Source organism: Salvelinus sp. IW2-2015, linkage group LG8, assembly GCF_002910315.2.
Source record: "Salvelinus sp. IW2-2015 linkage group LG8, ASM291031v2, whole genome shotgun sequence".
NCBI lineage: Eukaryota > Metazoa > Chordata > Actinopteri > Salmoniformes > Salmonidae > Salvelinus > Salvelinus sp. IW2-2015.
Window position 1 is genome coordinate 37,619,301 of NC_036848.1, and position 20,817 is coordinate 37,640,117.

The 20,817-nt window shown below is 42.1% G+C and overlaps 1 long non-coding RNA gene across 2 annotated transcripts; it reads right to left on the minus strand.

Moving 5' to 3' along the window:
* Positions 1–6,781: 6,781 nt before the first annotated feature.
* LOC111967857 (uncharacterized) lies at positions 6,782–20,348 on the minus strand. 2 transcript variants are annotated; one of them, XR_011480338.1, is made up of 3 exons: positions 19,589–20,348; positions 13,982–14,070; positions 6,782–7,081 (listed from the first exon to the last, which is right to left on the minus strand). It is a non-coding gene; the product is annotated as an uncharacterized lncRNA (long non-coding RNA). The 2 variants fall into 2 exon arrangements; XR_002877802.2 differs by lacking the exon at positions 13,982–14,070.
* Between the last annotated feature and the right edge of the window lie 469 nt (positions 20,349–20,817).

Here is a 20,817-nt window from a genome sequence, read left to right on the forward strand (position 1 = left end):
CTTTTCTTTCAAAAACAATGGACATTTCTAAGTGACCCCAAATTTTATACCATCTATTTCATCTAGCCTATGCCACTCGGTCATTGCTCATCCATATATTTATATGTATATATTCTTATTCCATCCCTTTACTTAGATTTGTGTGTATTAGGTAGTTGTGGAATTGTTAGATTACTTGTTAGATATTTCTGCACTGCTAACCATGTGTATGTGACCAATAAAATTTGATTTGATTTGTAATTTCAATTGAAAAACACATAATTCCCTTGTATGTTGATGATAACCAATTTTTTAATTTACTTGTGTATTATGATCATGTTACCTGCCTCATGCTTAACAATTATTTTTACATTTTGTCCAAGACAACACATTTTTTCCTTTCATTTATGAGCATCACCCCATAGGACATTATGTCACACCTTGGGACAATACGTAGGCAGTCAAATGTTATGGTTAAAACATGAATTACACTTTCAGAGGTTTCTGACCACTGTAAAACGCAACTTTTAAACATTAGCAATGGATCCTTGTAAAATAATTTAATGTGTACTCATTCCAATTACAGGGCCTCGAGAGAGTCCTGTTTTGTTATTTTTGGTATACCTCCCAGAGTCGGCAGTGGGTAATTTGCGCGCCTGCTGCCTTAATCCTTGGGTACGGTAGCCGATTCTTAGGCTCCCTCTCCAGGATCAAACCCTGATTCCCTATTACCCGTGGTCACCATGGTAGACACAGAAAGTACCGTCGAAAGTTGATAGGGCATACATTCGAATGAGACATCACTGCCACAAAGGGCGCACAAATGGCTCAAGGTCATCTAGACTCACCAAAAGCGACACCCGATAGTACCCCACATGGGTTTTGGGTTTGATAAATGCACCCATCCCCAAAGGTCAATGCTCATTGACATGTATTAGCTCTAGAATTGCCAGTTATTCAAGTAACATTGGAGCGATCAAGGAACCATAACTGATGAGCCATTCACAGTTTCACTGTACTAGTCAAGTGTACTTAGACTTGCATGGCCTAATCTTTGAGTCAGGCATATACTACTAGGAGGATCAACCAGGTAGCCCCCCACAACATTGCGGTTAACCTGGCTGCACAGTGAGGCGCAGGGGCGGCTCCGACCTACCTCCAGTTGAAGCTGCAGGAGCCGAGACGCCCTGCAAGAGGTGTTCTGTTTGAGAGTTGGTAAAGCAGTATACCACACTATGGAGACAATGACTAGGTTTGACAAACACAACATGTCTCTGACACCATGCCCCGCACAGAATTACCATCGGAGGACGGGTCGACTGCGTCTCACTCGGAGTGAGGTCAGCCAGGGTTATTGGAAAATTGCTAAATAATATAAATAGGTATCATACCAATGAGTGTTATTTGACGATAAATAAGCCGTAAAAGGAAATTCTAATAGTGTATTAATGGATTATGTCCCCCAGAGTGACAGCTATTTCCTCTGGTGTGACTCCTATCTTAATCTTAGTCTGTTCAGACCATGTGCTCCATCAATGGCTTTTGTACTTCCCAGTGGCGACCCATCATTCAGGGCAGGTGGGAGCAGAGCCCCATCTTTTTAGCTAAAAAAACCCAAAACAATAACATATATTTTTTAAACTTTGTAAAAAATATATAAAAATCAAAGCTGCATACACACTTGGTCTCTGTTTTGTTTTCTTGGGTAAGTCAGCTCCAAAATGCAGGTGTTTCAGCCTAGCCTATTGGTTAACTATTTAGCAGTCTTATAGCTTGGTGGTAGAAGCTGTTCAGGGTCCTGTTGGTTTCAGACTTGGTGCATCAGTACCGCGTGCCATGCGGTAGCAGGGCGAACAGTTTCTGACTTGGGTAGCTGGAGTCTTTGACAATCTTTAGGGCCTTCCTCTGACACTGCCTGGTATAGAGGTCCTGGATGGCAGGAAGCTTGGCCCCAGTGATGTACTGGGCCGCACGCACTACCCTCTGTAGCGCCTTGCGGTCGGATGCCAAGCAGTTGCCATACCAAGCAGTGATGCAGCCAGTTAAGATACTCTCAATGATGCAGCTGTAGAACTCCGTTCAGTGGGTGTGCCGTGATGTGGCTTGAAGTGACTAGTGACATATTTAATGGACAGCGGTGGATTTTGAACACACAACTCAACCCTTCCCCGTTTTTCCCAGTTTGGGTTTGGTAAAGTTATATGGGGTGAGGTAGGTCCTGATCAAAATGCTCCTTCTTGGAACGGATGATTTCTTCTTGGACATTTTAAACATAATGAATTGACATCCTCTAGTAGTACTTTTTGCTATTCTGTTGTTGGGTCACATGATTCAAATTCAAATAGTCGATCCTGCCGACAGTCGATCCTGCCGTGTCTTCTATGCAGCCGAGCAGCCTTTTAGTTTACAAATCGTAGTACCCACAATGCTTCAGGCGACTCGAAATGTTATGGAGGTCAAATACAAAGGTGTGGATATAAGAAATTAGCTTCGATAGTCCATATTTATTAGCCTATTAATTCACAAGACGTGTAAATGGCCGACTTGACAAGGTGTCATCGTTGAATGCCCGGTGCTTAACTCTTTATGAACAAGCGTGGCGCATAGAGAACATTCCATGTGGCATGCATGCGCTTTCGTTTATCGATGACATCATCACATAGTGGCGTTGCATTCAAGATCAAATCTGTCTCTAAACGTTTTACTGAAATGTACAAGTTGGGAAAACCAGCTGACTACCTTCTTTTAAATTTCACCGTTAGAAATCTCCAGATAAACATGATGTGGAGTTGAGTCAGTTTGCCCTTTTTATGTCACTGAAAATATTTGTACACGTGTATGTGTGTGTGCGCAGAGACGGGTACTTGTTCATGAATAATGACAGCTCACTGTTCACATTCATCCATAATTATCTCTGCACTGCTGTGATCAAGACTAGATAGCTTGGGGATGCATGCATCTCAATAGTCTACTAAAGTAGGTGCTGTTTATAAAATTATAATGATTTGAAAACAAAGGAGTGAAACCAGAACATGTGATGCTCTTTCAGATCTGCGCAAGTGGAGGGGTCATCAGGTGCAAGCAAGCAGCTAGATGATGTACATTGCAGCAACTTCAGTCTGTTTTAGAGACAACACTGCCATCTAGTGTATATAGTAGTGCATGTGGTGTCACTAAAGTCTACTTTCTCTGAGGGCCAGACATGGAAAAAGACTGAACAAGTATTTTATAGTGTGGAATAATTAACCTCTTATTTGTTAATATTATTCAGAACCATCACTTGTGTTTATAATGCAGTAAAGCATAAGCCAGGTGCTTGGCAAGGTCTGAGGTTTTGGCATGGATCAATGAAATGGCATCACCACAGGGGACACCAGAGGGCCACAGAAGTGTCAACTGTTGGCAGAGTGGTGGGCTGACTGTAGTCAGGTAGAACTGAATCTCAGCTCTCTTTGTTAACACGGACGTGCAACACGGTGTTAAGTTCTCTTGCTGCAGTGGTTTAGCACTTTATTCAGTGGTTGTTGGCACCGGATATTGGAAAGACTCGGCGGTATACACATGCTTGGTGTGAACTGGAAACTTAACCCCCGGGGAACAATAGGGGCATTTCAACACCTGAGTGACATGTCAACTGCAGCCTTGATTCTGTGTAACTAGCCTCCAGAGATGAATTAGTAATGCATGCCTGACACATTTACAAATTGCGGTTCAGCTTAACACAATGCCTAAGTGTCCTATGGCCATTATAAGCAAGCTGGGCCTTTATGGCACAGGAAGTAGAGGTATGTTGTCTTTGGCACACTGTTAGGCTGAAGTTAAATACTTTTTAGAACATGGCCATTGGTATTTACCATCAATATCCATCCACTTTTGTCGTTTTTTTTCTTCTCTCTTTCAGATGACAATCCCAAATGCCCCCAAAAATTGTGGGTGATTAGAAATGCTCTGCGTAATATCACCAAAGTAACATTTTCAATCATATAAAATAGCTGAAGGAAACTGAACTAAAAACAACTAGGCCTACATTATTTCCCCCTTTATTAGTCATCTTAAACAATTTCTCTGAGTTGTTGGCAGTGATCATGGTTATTTCTCCAGCCTCCATTGTTCATGTACAGAGAGAGATTATCACCCAGCACATGGGTGTGTCTGTGTTTGCCACCCTAAACCAGTTGTGTCACGTACACGGAAGGTTTACTTTGGTACATGGCTAGCAACATTTATGTCCATAAAATCTAGTAAATATTTGATCAGACCAAGGCAGAAGAACTTCCTTGTCATTGTGACTTTTCTTGGTGGGAAACTCCTTAGTTGTTTAAAGGTAATAAGGAAACAATTCATCCTTTTTTCCATTACACAGACCCATTCTTGTAGGGAGCATTCACTGCCCCAGTCCAGGCAACGTTACATTTCAGTAATTTAGCAGAAGCTCTTATCCAGAGCGATTTTCAATTATGGTTACGTGCCTTGCTCAAGGGCACATTGTCACATTTTTCACCTAATTGGTTCAGAGATTGGAACCAGCGACCTTTTGGTTACTGGCCCAACGCTCTTAACTGCTAGACTACCTGCTACCCTCCTGACAAACTGGACATACCCAGTTGGTTTATATTGGGCAGAGTAACTGAACACTCAGATTTAACAATAGAATAATCACAAGAACAACTAATTAAAAAATGTAAATTAAGTGCTTTAAAAATTTAAAATAAAACATTTATCTACAGTCAAATGCAATTGTACAATTTCATTCAGTGTAATCTTTTTAACAGTTGATAAACAAACAAAATGCACAGCCTCAAAAACAAAACCGTATCGACATTATACAAAGCGAGGAGTCCCAGGAAACCAAAACACAAGCTAATCTCTCACGTTTAGGTGAAAGTCTTCACCTTGTTGAGTCGGTGTAAATGTCACCTAATGATCCATTATTCAGTACTGCAGTTCCAGCAAAGAATGATCACGTGAAAGAGAACATAATACATTAAAGTATTGAAGTACTTACTCCAAAACAAAGGTTTATACACTAAGCTTTTTGACAACATTGTAGACTTCATTTAAACCAAGAAGTCCTATCGAGATGATATATAAGACAGACCTGAGCAGAAGGAAACTGTTAGCAAATCTATAATTCTCTCTTTATGGAGCAACAATGTCAGAATAACACACCTAGCTCTAGCAGAGATTGAGTAATTGATGTCCAGGGTGGATCCTCTGTCTTCAAAAGTTCTCTGTTGTAAATACTACATTTTCACTCCATGTCCATATCTGCACCACTGGCTAGAATCTCATCACCAGTCCACACCCCCACCACCGTCTCTCTCTAATCCCCAGAAGTAAGTCACTTGGGCAGAAAGTCATCCACAGCAACCTCCAGGTTGCCTACGTACCAGAAGATCCAGAAGAACAGGCTGAGGAAGATGATGATGGGCCCAGAGAAGACCAAAAAGTCCCAGAAGCTGAAGGGTGCAAAGATGCCCAGGAAGAACAGGATGAGGCCCACAACATCCAGGAAGATGGCGATGAAGAAGAAGAGAAGGCAGCGGCCCAGGTACTGAGTGTAGCCCATGGTGGAGAGAGTGTCTGTCGTGAAGGTATTTCTCCTCCTCCTACCACTATGTAAATACCACTTCTAATGATTCTATGGCTGCTAGCTATTTTCCCTTGCATTCACTGTAACAAGACTATTTCAATGTTTACACGAGGATAACTACTCATACATATATCCCTGTACTTTCTCTGCATTGTTCAGGTAATCTACCCTACAGTGCATCTGACTGAATGAGGAAGCAAGGAAGAGTTGTTTTAAAAAGGCCCGTGTAGGCTACATTCCAGTGAGCTTGATCTATCACACTTCACATCTCACATAGTTCCCATAGCGGGACTGCTGCCAGGGGGAATGTGCGTTAGTCTCACTAATGATGACAAAAAGGTTCAATGTTCTTCTTCTTCCTCCATCTCTGTTGTGGGGGTTTTGGACACATTTCCAGTTCATAAAACATACCACATTCCAACACTAGGGGTTGGTTGGGCGCTTATCGCATGCCCTGCAGTTGGCTTCAAAGGTTGGGGAATATTCATGTTTGATAGACATGAGAAACATCTTTGCAAACTAACACTCCAATAACTAACAGAGTGTTCATTTTTTATTATTATTATTTTTTTATATTTTTTTTTTACAGGTAACAAGCCAGTAACCGAAAGGTTGCTAGATCGAATCCCCAAACTGACAAGGTAAAAATCTGTCGTTCTGCCCCTGAACAAGGCAGTTAACCCACTGTTCCTAGGCCGTCATTGTAAATAAGAAATTCTTAGCTGACTTGCCTAGTTAAATGAAGGTTAAATAAAAAATTWAATATGGAATGGAGATGCAGCCCTTGTGCCTGTGTGTATTCCGCAAGGTTCAGAATGTTCCAGATAAAAAATATAGTTCTACACGATACATTCTCTACCGTCTCTCTCGATCTGTGTGTGTGTATATATATATATATATATATATATATATATATATATATATATATATATATAGGGATCTATCAGTATAACCAGTGGCAGACAGCCCAGCATAGTGCTATCAACACACCTGCTCTTACACACCCCAAACAGAACAGTCAGATAGCATATCAATACTACCTACCTAACCAGATACAAACATACACTATACATTCTTAAATCATAGGATCTGAGCATTGGAAGATTTGTTTATGTCCCTCATGGTTTTTGAAGTATAATGTTTTTGTTGTTGGAGATGTCTAACTGTGAGCTATCCAGTCAATGATGTCTGATTAACAACTCAGAGATATGACATTAGAAAACAATAAGAAACTTTATTTAAAGAAAATATCATCAAAATGAACCATGTAAAATTCAGGACATAAAAAAATGTAGTTATTTAGCTAATTACAAGTAAAATTCTGCCATTTCTATCCTCAGTGCAGGGCCCGGACATTGTGTCAGACGGCCTCTTCCTGAACAAAAATAGTATTCTCCATTGAAAGTGTCTTTGGTTCATATAGGCTAAAAAGGTATTCAGTCGGTTGGGATTTGAAAAGCAGCGCTTGGGGTAGGCATACGTTTTTCAAACTGGAGAATCCGAGATCACCTGCAACAGAGGAAAAATGAGTGAGAATGAGAACACCAAGATGACAAAAACATCTGTGAGAAAATGTTTGACACCTTCTCTTTATTTCCTAGTATTGTGTTACTTCCACAACATCCTGTGTTGTTATGCAATGTGCTGCAAACTAATTTCCCTTCTGAGACAATAACGTTTTATTCATTCAAATGTTTTAGTCCCCAGAACACGACGTTCTACCACATGGGCGGAGGGCATTTGTATTAATGAGCCTGCTATAGCAAGGAAAACCACATGATTTGATTCATCTGGTCTTTTGCAGAGAGAGAATCACAGCAAACCATCAAATCAAGCTTTATTTATACAGCACATTTCAGACATGGAATGCAACACAATGTGCTACACATGAAAAAAAWGAAAAAAGAATAAAAACAATGAAAATAAAAACTTAAATATTTACTACACAACATACATAAGAAAAAAAATGAAATAATGACAAACTGAATGAGTAAAAAAAGCACCCTAAGAAAAAGCAAAGCTAAAAAGATGCCCACAGTTTGGGCCCCCCTCAGCTTCTCTGGCAGGCTATTCCAGAGGCTGGGGGCATAGAACTAAAGGCTGCCTCCATGCCTCTTGGTCCTAGGCTTTGGGATAGTTAAAAGACCAGTGCCAGAGGACCAGAGGGACCTACTGGGTACATAACTTAAAAGTATGTCTGACATGTATTGGGGTGCACAATCGTGGATTAACTTATAAACCAATAAAATAATCTTAAAATTAATTCTAAAAAAAAACACAGGCAGCCAGTGCAGAGACCTTAAAACCGGTGTAATGTGTGCTCTCTGTCTGGTCTTGGTCAGTACCCGTGCTGCAGCATTCTGTATGTTTTGCAGAACAATTGCTTTCTTGGGTAGACCAGACAGGAAAGCATTACAGTAGTCAAGCCTGCTTGTAATAAAAGCATGGATGAGTCTCTGTATCAGCCTGAGAGAGAAACAGCCGCACCTTGGCAATGTTCCTCAGGTGGGTATAAGCTATTTTGGTCACATTCCTAATGTGCGATTAGAAATTGAAACTGATTAGAAACTGATTTCCTGATATGAACTGCAACTCGAACTCGCTGCATTTTGCGTAACATTTTTTGTTCAGTACTGACCGGTACCGGACCCAAACATCGAACCTTGTGGAACGCCACATGTGATAGGTTCTGAGTTATGTTCACCAAGGGTGACAAAAAAGTTAAATAGGTCCTAAACCAATTTAGAACTGGACTGGAGAGGCCAACCCACCTCTCCAGTCTGTCCAGAAGGACATCATGGTTAAGTGTCAAACGCTGCACTTCAATAAGAGTACAAGGACAGAGAGCTGTTTGACATCGAACATCATTTACCACTTTAAGTAAGGCGGTCTCTGTGCAGTGGTGGGCACAAAAAAACAGATTGGAATTTTTCCAAAATACAGTTGGCACTTAAAAAAAATCATTTAGATGTTTGAAAACTAATTTCTCCAGAATTTTGCTTAATGGAAGGTTGGAGATTGGCCGAAAATTGCCAAGAGCTGAAGAATCTAGATGACTTTTCTTCAGAAGGGGTTTCACCATTACAGTTTTTAGTGCAGTGGGAAAGTGCCTGTGAACAGGGACGGACTAACAATAGCTTGCACTTCTTCAGATATGCAATTAAAACTGTTTTGAAGAAGGTAGGGATAGGAACGAGAAGGCAGGTAGTTGTGAAGTTGTGATATCACTTTCCTGAGGATGTCGGTGTCAACCAGGGAAAATAAATCCATATTAACTTTGCGTGGTAAGCTAGGACACAAATCTAACTTCTCATCAGGTCTTACATGACTGATAACCAACATTAGGCTGGGTATCTTATCCCTGAAATGTGGAGGAAAGTTCACATACTGTATGTTTGAGGGGGTAGGATTTATCAGGCCATCAATGGTCAAGAGCACTCTCAAATTATTCTGATTAATAGTATAAAAGTTAGTTATAAAAATAAGCCTGTTTGGTATTTCTAATTGCCTTCTTATATATGCCAAGTTCCTCTCTCAGAATACAGTGCATTTGGAAAGTATTCAGACCCCTTCTCCACATTTTGTTATGTTACAGCCTTATTCTAAAATGTATTAAATACATTTTTACCTCAATCTACACACAATATCCCATAATTACAAAGAAAAAAACAGGTTTTTAGAAATGTTGGCAAACGTATTAAAAAAACAGAAATAGCTTATTTACATAAGTATTCAGACCCTTTGCTATGAGACTCGAAATTGAGCTCAGGTGCATCCTGTTTTCATTGATCATCCTTGAGATGTTTCTACAACTTGTCCACCTGTGGTAAATTCAATTGATTGGACATGATTTGGAAAGGCACACACACACACACAACCTGTCTATACCATGGGTACCAAAACATTTCTGCAGCATATAAGGTCCCCAAGAACACAGTGGCATCCATCATTCTTAAATGGACGAAGATTGGAACCACCAAGACTCTTCCTAGAGCTGGCTGCCCGGCTAAACTGAGCAATCAGGGGAGAAGGGTCTTGGTCAGGGAGGTGACCAAGAACCCAATGGTCACTCTGATAGAGCTCCAGAGTTCCTCTATAGAGATAGAAGGACAACCATCTCTGCAGCACTCCACCAATCAGGCCTTTATGTTAGAGTGGCTAGACAGAAGCCACACCTCAGTAAAAGGCACATGATAGCTTGCTTGGAGTTTACCAAAAGGCACCAAAGTACAGAGAGATCCTTGATGAAAACCTGCTCCAGAGCGCTCAGGACCTCGGAAGGTGAACCTTCGCCCCATTCTAATAGGACAACGACCCTAAGCACACAGCCAAGGCTTCGGGACAAGTCTCAATGTCCTTGAGTGGTCCAGCGAGAGCCCGGACTTGAACCAGATCGAACATCTGTGAAGAGGCCTAAAAAGATATCTGTGCAGCGACTCTCCCCATTCAACCTGACAGAGCTTATGAGGATCTGCAGAGAAGAATGGGAGAACCTCCCCAAATACAGGTGTGCCAAGCTTGTAGCGTCATACCCAATAAGACTCAAGGCTGTAATCGCTGCCAAAGGTGCTTCAACAAAGTACTGAGTAAAGGGTCTGAATACTTATATAACGTGATATTCCCGTTTTTTATTTTGTAATACATTTGCAAATATTTCTAAAAACCTGTTTTTGCTTTGTTATTTAGGGGTATTGTGTGTAGATTGATGAGCGGAAAAAATGTAATCCATTTTAGAATAAGGCTGTAACATAACACTTTGGGGGGAAAAGTCAAGGGGTCTGAATACTTTCTGAATGCACTGTATCAAAATGGACCTGCAACTTTGACTTTCTCCACTTCCGCTTTGCCTTTCAGCAATTTCTCTTTAATTGATTAGTTCTCACTCATCCAAGGGGCATTCCGTTTTGAGGTGGCCTTTTTCAACTTTATTGGAGCTATGGCATCAATGGTTGCCCTTAATTTGCTATTAAAACACATCAACTAAATCACCACAAGAGGAAGGTAGAATAGGTGATGGAGTATTGTTCATACACAAAATCTGTAGCAACTTCAGAGGTAAGATAGTGTTTTTTAATAATGCATTCAGTATTACCTTGTGCAACAAGGTAGTAAAAAATACAGTGTTGATCAGATAAAGCAACATCAACAAGAGAGGATATGCCAATAGAAAGCCCCTTGGTAATAACCAGGTCCAGAGTATGGCCGCGGTTATGGGTGGGCCCAGTAGAAAGCCCCTTGGTAATAACCAGGTCCAGAGTATGGCCGCGGTTATGGGTGGGCCCAGTAGAAAGCCCCTTGGTAATAACCAGGTCCCAGAGTATGGCCGCGGTTATGGGTGGGCCCAGTAGAAAGCCCCTTGGTAATAACCAGGTCCAGAGTATGGCCGCGGTTAGGGGGGCCCAGTAGAAAGCCCCTTGGTAATAACAAGGTCCAGAGTATGGCCGCTGTTATGGGTGGGCCCAGTTGAAAGCCCCTTGGTAATAACCAGGTCCAGAGTATGGCCGCGGTTATACGTGGGCCCAGTAACATGTTGGAAAATATTCAATTCAATGGCCTTGGTGTCAGTCACTTTGTCAACATGAATATAAAAATTATCCAACAATGATTTTATCATAGTTCTCAAGGACAATAGACAACAGTGAAATCAGTAAAGGAAGCGAGGCAGTGCTTTGGTGGCCTATACAGGGTTATGGCCAGCACTGGTGGCTGACATTTAAACAGTATGATGCTTAAAAGACCCCCTTTTCTGATAGATTATGAAAAGCTGTAGTCCTGGGGGGAGCTTTTATAAAGAGCTGCACTACCGTCTGATGACTGCATGTTTCCCACGGAAATATAGCTATCATCTTTGAGCTCAGTAATGAGGTAATTCACGAGAAAGGTTTTCCTAGTGATTGCTTTAACATTTAAAAGCGCCATATTCAATGAGTGTGGGCTACTCTGCCCCTGGGATATCTGCCTCGAGGTAACCAATGGAATAACAACCAAATTATTAACGTTACAACCATGTTTTCTGACAGTCTCCAATCTAACAGAATGGTAGATGGCGGTTTGTATAAACTCACTAGAAGGCGGAGTTAAATGAACATAAATTAGGTTACTCACAATAACCATAGTGCCATTTCTACAGGAGTTGATATGCTTTTCATGTTCTCTATTGCTTATTCTGACAGGGAGAACTGGAGCACTGCCAGACCCTGTCTGTCAGTCTGTAAAACAGTTTGATGTTGCTGGAAATAATCCTGGAACCCTGCGGTCAGGGTGAATCCAGCCTCTTTTAAAAAGTGCTGGTTGCTCACACAGCAAATCAAAGTTGTCACAAAAGGAGACATTCCTGCCGTTTAAAAGGTTTATTTTAGGTACTCATTCAGGGCAACGAGTTAGCCAAAACTGTTCGAACCCCTTCTGTAGCACGGGAGGAGGCCAGAGATAATTATTCTCTTCCCTGTGCTAGCGAGGGACATTGTTTTGTAGTCCTTCAGTTCGCCTAAAACGAAGGTTGTTAAAACCTACGTGAGTGATGGTGTCAATATTAGAGTAGGTGGCCAGAACAGTGGGTAGGAGGGAGTTGATGTCATGGACACAAGAATCAAAGTACACTAGTTTTATTAATGATCGTATGCACCTACATGACCGGTTTCCTAAAGCTACTATATTAAACACTATAGAATGGCAGTGTGCCTCAAAGTGATAAGGTAACAGGCCTAGACTCTCTGTTCCGCTAGGAGGATTGCATGAGAACATTTCAATAAAATCAAGCCAACGTCACTGGATACATACACTGTTGGCAGGACAATGAATGAGACATACTGTGCAGTAATAGGCCCATTGGCAAACATTCCATAATCATAAACCTAAAATTGGTTTCTATTGCTCAATACTGCCTGGAATCACTGAACGTACACGGAGAAAATGTTGTTTGTTTAAAATATCAGCGCTGTTATGTTATCCACAGCCAATATTTGTTCGTCATTTGCTGCCAAACATTATCAATAACAGTCAAACTGTTGGTCATAATTGGTGTGCAACAGGTGGCTTGTACAATAGCCGTGTTGTCCCTTGGTGGTGGCCTGAATGTTCATTGGAGGAATGTATACATTGAGAAAAACAGATAATCCTTAAGTCTAAATGGGATGGGGTGAGGGGGGTAACATATATAATTGTTTTAAGATGGTCATACCAAAGATAATTTAGCCATTTGATTTGGAATTTTAGAACACCTTTAGGTATCAAAAAAATTATGTAAAAAAAAGTACTTAATGAAACATTGAATTTGGCCTTAGTGCCATTAGGCCATTAAAACACATTGGATAACAAGTTAATATATGGAATAACAGTCAAAATGTATCAAAAGGAAGCTTAAAAAGTGTCTGTCCTATATCTGAGAAATATAAGATCAGGAAATCATTATAATTTTGTACTAATATTTAACCCCCTTTTTTTGGCACTAAACTACTTCCATATACAGTACACTGAGTGTACAAACCATTAAGAACTCTGCTCTTTCCATGACAGACTGACCAGGTGAATCCAGGGGGAAGCTAGGATCCCTTATTGATGTCACTTGTTAAATCCACTTCAAATCAGTGCAGATGAAGGGGAGGAGACATGTTAAAGAAGGATTTTTAAACCCTGAGATTGTGTATGTGTGCCATTCAGAGGGTGAATGGGCAAGACAAAAGATTGAAGTGCCTTTGAACAGGGTATTGTAGTAGGTGCCAGGGGCACCGGTTTGTGTCAAGAACATTTGTGTGAGAAGACCGATTTTCGGGATGTCTCCTGGTCTGACAAACACCCCTGTAGCTCGGCCACCTTCCACCACAGATGGTGGACGTGGTGGATTGAGACGCCGATACTGTATCTCTAGCTTAAAAACAGACACATTTTTATTGGGATTTTTTATTATGCAAATTCGATTTCAGTGTGAGCACAGACATCGACTAGGCGTTAATGTTCATATCCTTAAAGTTTATATGAACAATTGTCATTTGTAAGGAATCATGTGACCAGTTCATGGCCTGTATGAGAGTACGACTTCTACATTAATGTTTTCTCTGTTGTCTGTTCAGTGCAATGCAGTTGAATTGCCCAGAAAGATGACGATAGACTTCTGAATCCATCTCAAAAAGTCCTATGGTTTATTGTCACTTTTATTCTAAAATCAATCCCCTATTAGACCCATTGAGATAACTCCTACAACCATTTTAAGGAGTTATACCGTATAATCTGCATCGTGTAGGGTGAATGTACTACGATGGTACCGGAGGGGAAGTCTTATCGGCTCTTAACCAACCATGCTATTTTGTTCGTTTTTCCCCGCTGTTCGTAACTTGTTTTGTTAATAATGTTGCTGCTACCGTCTCTTATGACCGAAAAGAGCTTCTGGACATCAGAACTGTGATTGCTCACCTCAAACTGGACGAAGAGTTCTCCTTCAATGAGTCGGACGGGAAGGATATAATACAGACCCCGGACCAGGCCCAGATCCCCATGATTCGCTGGAGAAGGAAACAGAGATTTTCGACGACATTAAGAACATACAGCTGGAGGGTTATACACTCCATCGGCAGGACAGAACAGCAGCCTCTGGTAAGACACGGGGCGGGGGTCTATGCATATATGTGAACAACAGCTGGTGCACTATATCTAAAGAAGTCTCAAGGTTTTGTTCGCTTGAGGTAGAGTATCTCATGATAAGCTGTAGACCACACTATCTACCTAGAGAGTTTATCTGTATTTTTTGTAGCCGTCTACGTACCATCACAGACCGATGCTGGCACTAAAACCGCGCTCAATGAGCTGTATAACGCCATAAGCAAACAGGAAAACGCTCATAGTGGCCGGGGACTTTAATGCAGGGAAACTTAAATCAGTTTTTACACAATTTCTATCAACATGTTAAATGTGCAATCCACACACAGAGACGCATACAAAGCTCTCCCTCGCCCTCCACTTGGCAAATCTGACCATAATTCTATCCTCCTGATTCCTGCTTACAAGCAAAAAGTAAAAAAAAAAGTGGTCAGATGAAGCAGATACTAAACTACAGGACTGTGTTGCTAGCACAGACTGGAATATGTTACGGGGTTCTTCCGATGGCATTGAGTACACCACATCAGTCACTGGCTTTATCAATAAGTGCGTCGAGGACGTCGTCCCCACAGTGACTGTACATACATACCCCAACTAGAAGCCATGGATTACAGGCAACATTCGCACTGAGCTAAAGGGTAGAGCTGCCGCTTTCAAGGAGCTTATAAGAAATCCCACTATGCTCTCCGACGAACCATCAAACAGGCAAAGCGTTAATACAGGACCAAGATCGAATCGTACTATACCGGCTCCGACGCTTGTCATGTGGCAGGGCTTGCAAACTATTAGACTACAAAAGGGATGCACAGCCGAGAGCTGCCCAGTGACACAAGCCTACCAGACGAGCAAAATAACTTCTATGCTCGATTCGAGGCAAGTAACACTGAAACATGCATGAGAGCATCAGCTGTTCCGGACGACTGTGTGACCACAATCTCCGCAGCCGATGTGAGRAAGACCTTCAAACAGGTCAACATTCACAAGGCCGCAGGGTCAGACGGTTACCAGGATGTGTACTCCGAGCGTGCGCTGACCAACTGGCAAGTGTCTTTCACTGACATTTTTAACCTCTCCCTGTCTGAGTCTGTAATACCAACATGTTTCAAGCAGACCACCATAGTCCCTGTGCCCAAAAACACTAAGGTAATCTGCCTAAATGACTACCGACCCGTAGGACTCACATCTGTAGCCATGAAATGCTTTAAAAGGCTGGTCATGGCTCACATCAACACCATTATCCCAGAAACCCTAGACCCACTCCAATTTGCATACTGCACCAAAAGATCTGCAGATGACGCAATCTCTATTGCACTCCACACTGCCCTTTCCCACCTGGACAAAAGGAACACCTATGTGAGAATGCTATTCATTAACTACAGCTCAGACTAAACACCTCCCTCTGCAACTGGATCCTGGACTTCCTGACGGGCCGCCTCCAGGTGGTAAGGGTAGGTAACAACACATCCGCCACGCTGATCCTCAACACGGGGGCCCCTCAGGGGTGCATGCTCAGCCCCCTCCTGTACTCCCGGTTCACTCATGACTGCACGGCCAGGCACGACTCAAATGGCATCAATAAGTTTGCTGATTACACAACAGTGGTAGGCCTGATCACCGACAACGATGAGACAGCCTATAGGGAGGTCAGAGACCTGACCGTGTGGTGCCAGGACAACAACCTCTCCCTCAACGTGATCAAGACTAAGGAGCTGATTGTGGACTACAGGAAAATGAGGACCGAGCACACCCCCATTCTCATTGACGGGGCTGTAGTGGAGCAGGTTGAGAGCTTCAAGTTCCTTGGCGTCCACGGGTCATGGGTCCTCAGATCCTCAAAAGGTTTTACAGCTGCACCATCGAGAGAATCCTGACGGGCTGCATCACTGCCTGGTATGGCAACTGCTCGGCCTCCGACCGCAGGGCACTACAGAGGGTAGCGTGTACGGCCCAGTACATCACCGGGGCCAAGCTTCCTGCCATCCAGGACCTCTATACCGGGCGGTGTCAGAGGAAGGCCCTAAAAATTGTCAAGGACTCCAGCCACCCCAGTCATAGACTGTTCGCCCTGCTACCACACGGCAAGCGGTACCGGAGCACCAAGTCTAGGTCCATGAGGCTCCTAAACCGCTTCTACCCCCAAGCCATAAGACTCCTGAACAGCTAATCAAAATGGCTACCAAGATTATTTGCATTGCCCCCCCTCTGGAACATTGCTGCTACTCCCTGTTATTATCTATGCAGTCACTTACATGTGCACATTACCTAAATTACCCCCGACACCAGTGCCCCCGCAACATTGACTCTGTACCCCCATATATAGCCCCGCTATTGTTATTTACTGCTGCTCTTTCATTTAGTTATTCTTCTCTTTTTTGGGGGCATTTTCTTCAAACTGCACTGTTGGTTAAAGGCTTGTAAAATAAACATTTCACTGTAAGGTCTACTACACCTGTTGTAGTCGGCGCATGTGACAGATAAAATTTGATTTGATGTAGAGAGTAGAGGTGATTTAAGGACTACCCAACTCCATCCAATATAATCAATAAGCACTGCTGCTGGTGCTCTGAAGCCCATTAAGACGCATTGCAGGCTGCGCCCCCAAGGGTGTCTAGAGTAGACTGAAACCTGACCCACCCGCCATCCCTGTTAGAAGCACTGCTTTAAACTACCAGGTAAAAAAAGCCTATCAAATATGAGGTTGTGAAGCTGAATAGGAATGGCCAAAGGCCACTGAAGCTCTTTATATTGTAGCAGCCAGTATAGAAAGATAATTCATTATTACATTCCTTAGCAAAGTGAAGTGTGCAATCAGGGCCTGGGGCATGATGGAGGGTTCTGTGAGGGGCATCTATTCTAAAGGACTGGACTTTACACTAGTTGTTGTATTGCATCAATTAGATGTGACGTTTCATAGTCTTCTTGAAAAGAGAAGATTGTTGTCATATGAACTGCCTCATGGAAACATGCATCTGTACACTATTGGAGTGGGAGACAGCAGAAATGGGTCAGTGTTGTTGACAATGATGTTGTAGCAGGGTTAATTAACCTCATACCCACTATAGGCTTTCCCTACTGATCATTAAAATGTGGCATAATGAGGTTTCATAATCCCTTCAAGGCAAGAGGGCAGAAAGAACATTTCCATTAAAAGAGATTCCCTGGTACATTTGTATACTTTTAGCCAGTAGTTCTGAAAGTAGCGCTCATGAGCCAATGGTGGTCCCCGAAAATGGCGTACTACGTCACATACTGTATGTGCACCTAAGCCGTGCTTCTACACCTGCATTGCTTGCTGTTTGGGGTTTTAGGCTGGGTTTCTGTACAGCACTTTGTGACATCAGCTGATGTAAGGGCTTTAGAAATACATTTGATTGATTGCGCTTGCTCTGCATTGCTCCCGCTCTGAAATGAGACCGTAATTCTGCTCATATTATGCATACATGAACTACACATTGACACATCCAGTCCAAACCGGGAGGTAAAAAAAAAAAATCATATCAAATCATATCAAACAAATGTAAACATGACTTTGTAATGTTATCCACCCACTAAATAAATCCCGCAGATATAGACAATCATTCTGATCATTAAATACTCAAGACATTCATGGGGGTCATATTGAGGTCATTTTGACCATATTCCAGTGGCTATGGGAACAATTGTGGACTTTGTGATAGAGCAACCACATTTCACACAGCTGGGGCATATCTAAATAAGTAGTTCTGGATATGTATATATTTATATTTATTTTGCCCATTACCCCCACTGGAAGTCATTTCCAATATGGCCACCGACCAGCTGCATGGGTCCATATTGGACTAGATTCACTTGGACTTATCTCCATAAATAATTGGTACACACAGCCCAAACATGTTTGAGGTGGTCTGGAGAACACAATATAAATGGGCCAGTACAGCCTGGATACTGTATGTATCCTTTAAATATTTTGTAGAAAAATTTTGAAAAATCTACCAAAATTACTGATTCCTGAACATACATCCTCATTTTTATTATCTTACATTTGGAAAGACCCCTTGACTTTCCCCAAAGTATTATGTTACAGCCTTATTATAAAATTGATTGTTTTTTCCGCTCATCAATCTACACACAATACCCCATAATGACAAAGCAAAAACAGGTTTTTGGAAATGTTTGCAAATGTATTCAACATAAAATAACGGAAGTATCCCATTTACATACATTTTCCCCTTGGTCCTGACTCCCAGTCCCTCCCGATGAAAAACAACCCTACAGCATGATGCTGCCACCAACATGCTTCACCGTAGGGATGGTGCCAGGTGACTACCTCATGAAGGTGGTTGAGAGAAGGCCAAAGGGTGGCTACTTTGAAGAATTTCCTAAACAAAATGAGGGATATCGGTAACAGAACTTTTCAGTCAGAAATGGCTGTAATTARGCTGCAGCTTCAGCAACAGGGACGGCGCGATAAACACTGTTGATGTTCTGTAGTGGCCGCTGCAGCAGAGAGGAGAGAGAGCCAACGGATGCTAGTCACACAGTCACTCGCTGTCATTTTATTTTTAACACAGTGCCACAAGTTTGAGCCGGCCCGGCACAATCAAATCAATTGCAATCGGACTCCCTCTACTCATGTATGTCTGAATGATTTGATCAAACAGTGTGCATAAACCATCAGACAAGCTCAATGCATATGGTTGATTTGATTAAAACACATTGGATGTGTCTATATATTAACAAATCTTTCCCCCACGTAGCCACTGGACTAGGGTCAAAATGACGTCAATACAACCTCTATTAAAAAGGTCTCAATAGTACTTTACGATCAGAATTATTATCTATATTATCTGTGGGGTTTATTTAGTGGGTAGATAATGTTAGTCATGTTTATGTTGTTTGGAATGACTTAACCCTATTTTCTTCTGAAAGGAAACCCGGTTGGCAGCCATTTTATTAGAATGTCCACCCTGGTTGACTGACAGGCAGGCTTCCCAGACTGCCTCCAATCTTTAAAATGTTCCTCAAGGCATCTGGAATTAGTGTACCAAGTTCGATCCTTGTATCGTACAATGGAACAATGATTTCCCCTATCTGCTGGACTATTGGGAGGATAGAGTTTCCACCCAGAGCCAAATTGACAGCTTTAAAGTCCCAAAACAATTGACATGATCCAATAGGGAAGATTGTCTACTGTTTGCGTCAGATTTTGGCTAGTTAGAAATTATGAGTGTGATAAAAGTAAATATTATGACAATATTTGTCAATCACTAATTGAGGCATGACCTACAACAGATTGAGATGTCGTGGAGGAGATTATAGATTGAGGAAATGGAGCCGGGTGGGAAAATCTGATCTAACAATAGAATGAGCCAAAAATTATAGCGGATGTTCACCTAAATAGAGCCACTGGTAAATGAGTTGTTATTGCTTTTGAGAAACACCTACCAGCTCTGTCAGAGAAGCCTCTCTGCTTTGCTATCCACGATGCTTTGCAATAACACTTCACTGTTCTTCAGAATCCCCAACTCGACCGTTTTCTCCGTCGGCGGGTTGTCAAAACTTTGGTCGTATCCTCCATTGTCGTGTCCTGTCACGCTGATGCTGTGTTCCCACGTAATTCGTGATGGAGCGTGAACAGGCACTGTTCTGTTGACCGATTCCTTCCTATTCACCATGCACTTCTCCCCGGCTTCCAGAGTTTTTATCCCGCTCTTCGAGAGCCGCTCCGAAAACTTTGTCGCCCAGTGCGCAAAGTTTTCCAGGGTGCTTTTCTCAGAGTCCTCGGAGTAAACCTTTATGTTTCCCGTGTACCACAAAATCCACCAACCCAGACTTAAGAAGATGATGAGTGTACCCGTGTAGATGAGGAAATCACCGTAGAAATGACCGTCCAACTTTAGATCCGCGAAAATACCGACTAAAAGCAATGTCAAACCGCCGACGTCAAAAGCGATGGCTAGGAAAAATAACGGCGCACAGTTCCCCAGGCAGTTTTGAGCCATGCCTAAYCTGTGATGAGGTCAAATGACTTCAGTGAAGAGTTTAACTTGTTTTTCATGAAGCACCATTTTAATTCCCTCGCCATCACCTGTGGAGAACACCTGTGCGCGCAGAGAGCCGTCTTCCTGTGACGTCAATGTAAACTAGAGGCTTTTAAGGCCATCCCCTATCCTTGGTATACCACTCAGATACCGCTCAGGTTAAGTTTCCCTTATGCACAGATCTGGGACCACTTTACAGAACACCACATTTATAGCCTTTATCATTTGTGAGAGAAACGCAAAACTGATGTTAGATCAGTGTCATTTGTAAAAACAGCGAGTAATGAAACAAACAAATAAATACACAAATACGATGTGTTCCAAAATGCGCTGGATTTTTAGCATTCCTCCACACCCACCCAGTCACTCATGTCACACTTCAAGTGTTTATGTTGGTTGTAACCTGAGAATTGTCTCAGAAACCCATGCTGGCTTTGGGAGGAATATCTATCTTGCAGCTTCTTTTTGTTTTGAGATTAACAGACATACAGTATGTTGAACAAGAGCATAGAGTCACATTGTAGGCTATCATCACACAGGCAGTATTTGGTGGGTGGGTTGATCAAAGGTTGAATATGATTCTCATGTTTTAAATGCTACGATTGCTTGTTTTAATTGGTAAAAGCAAGGTTG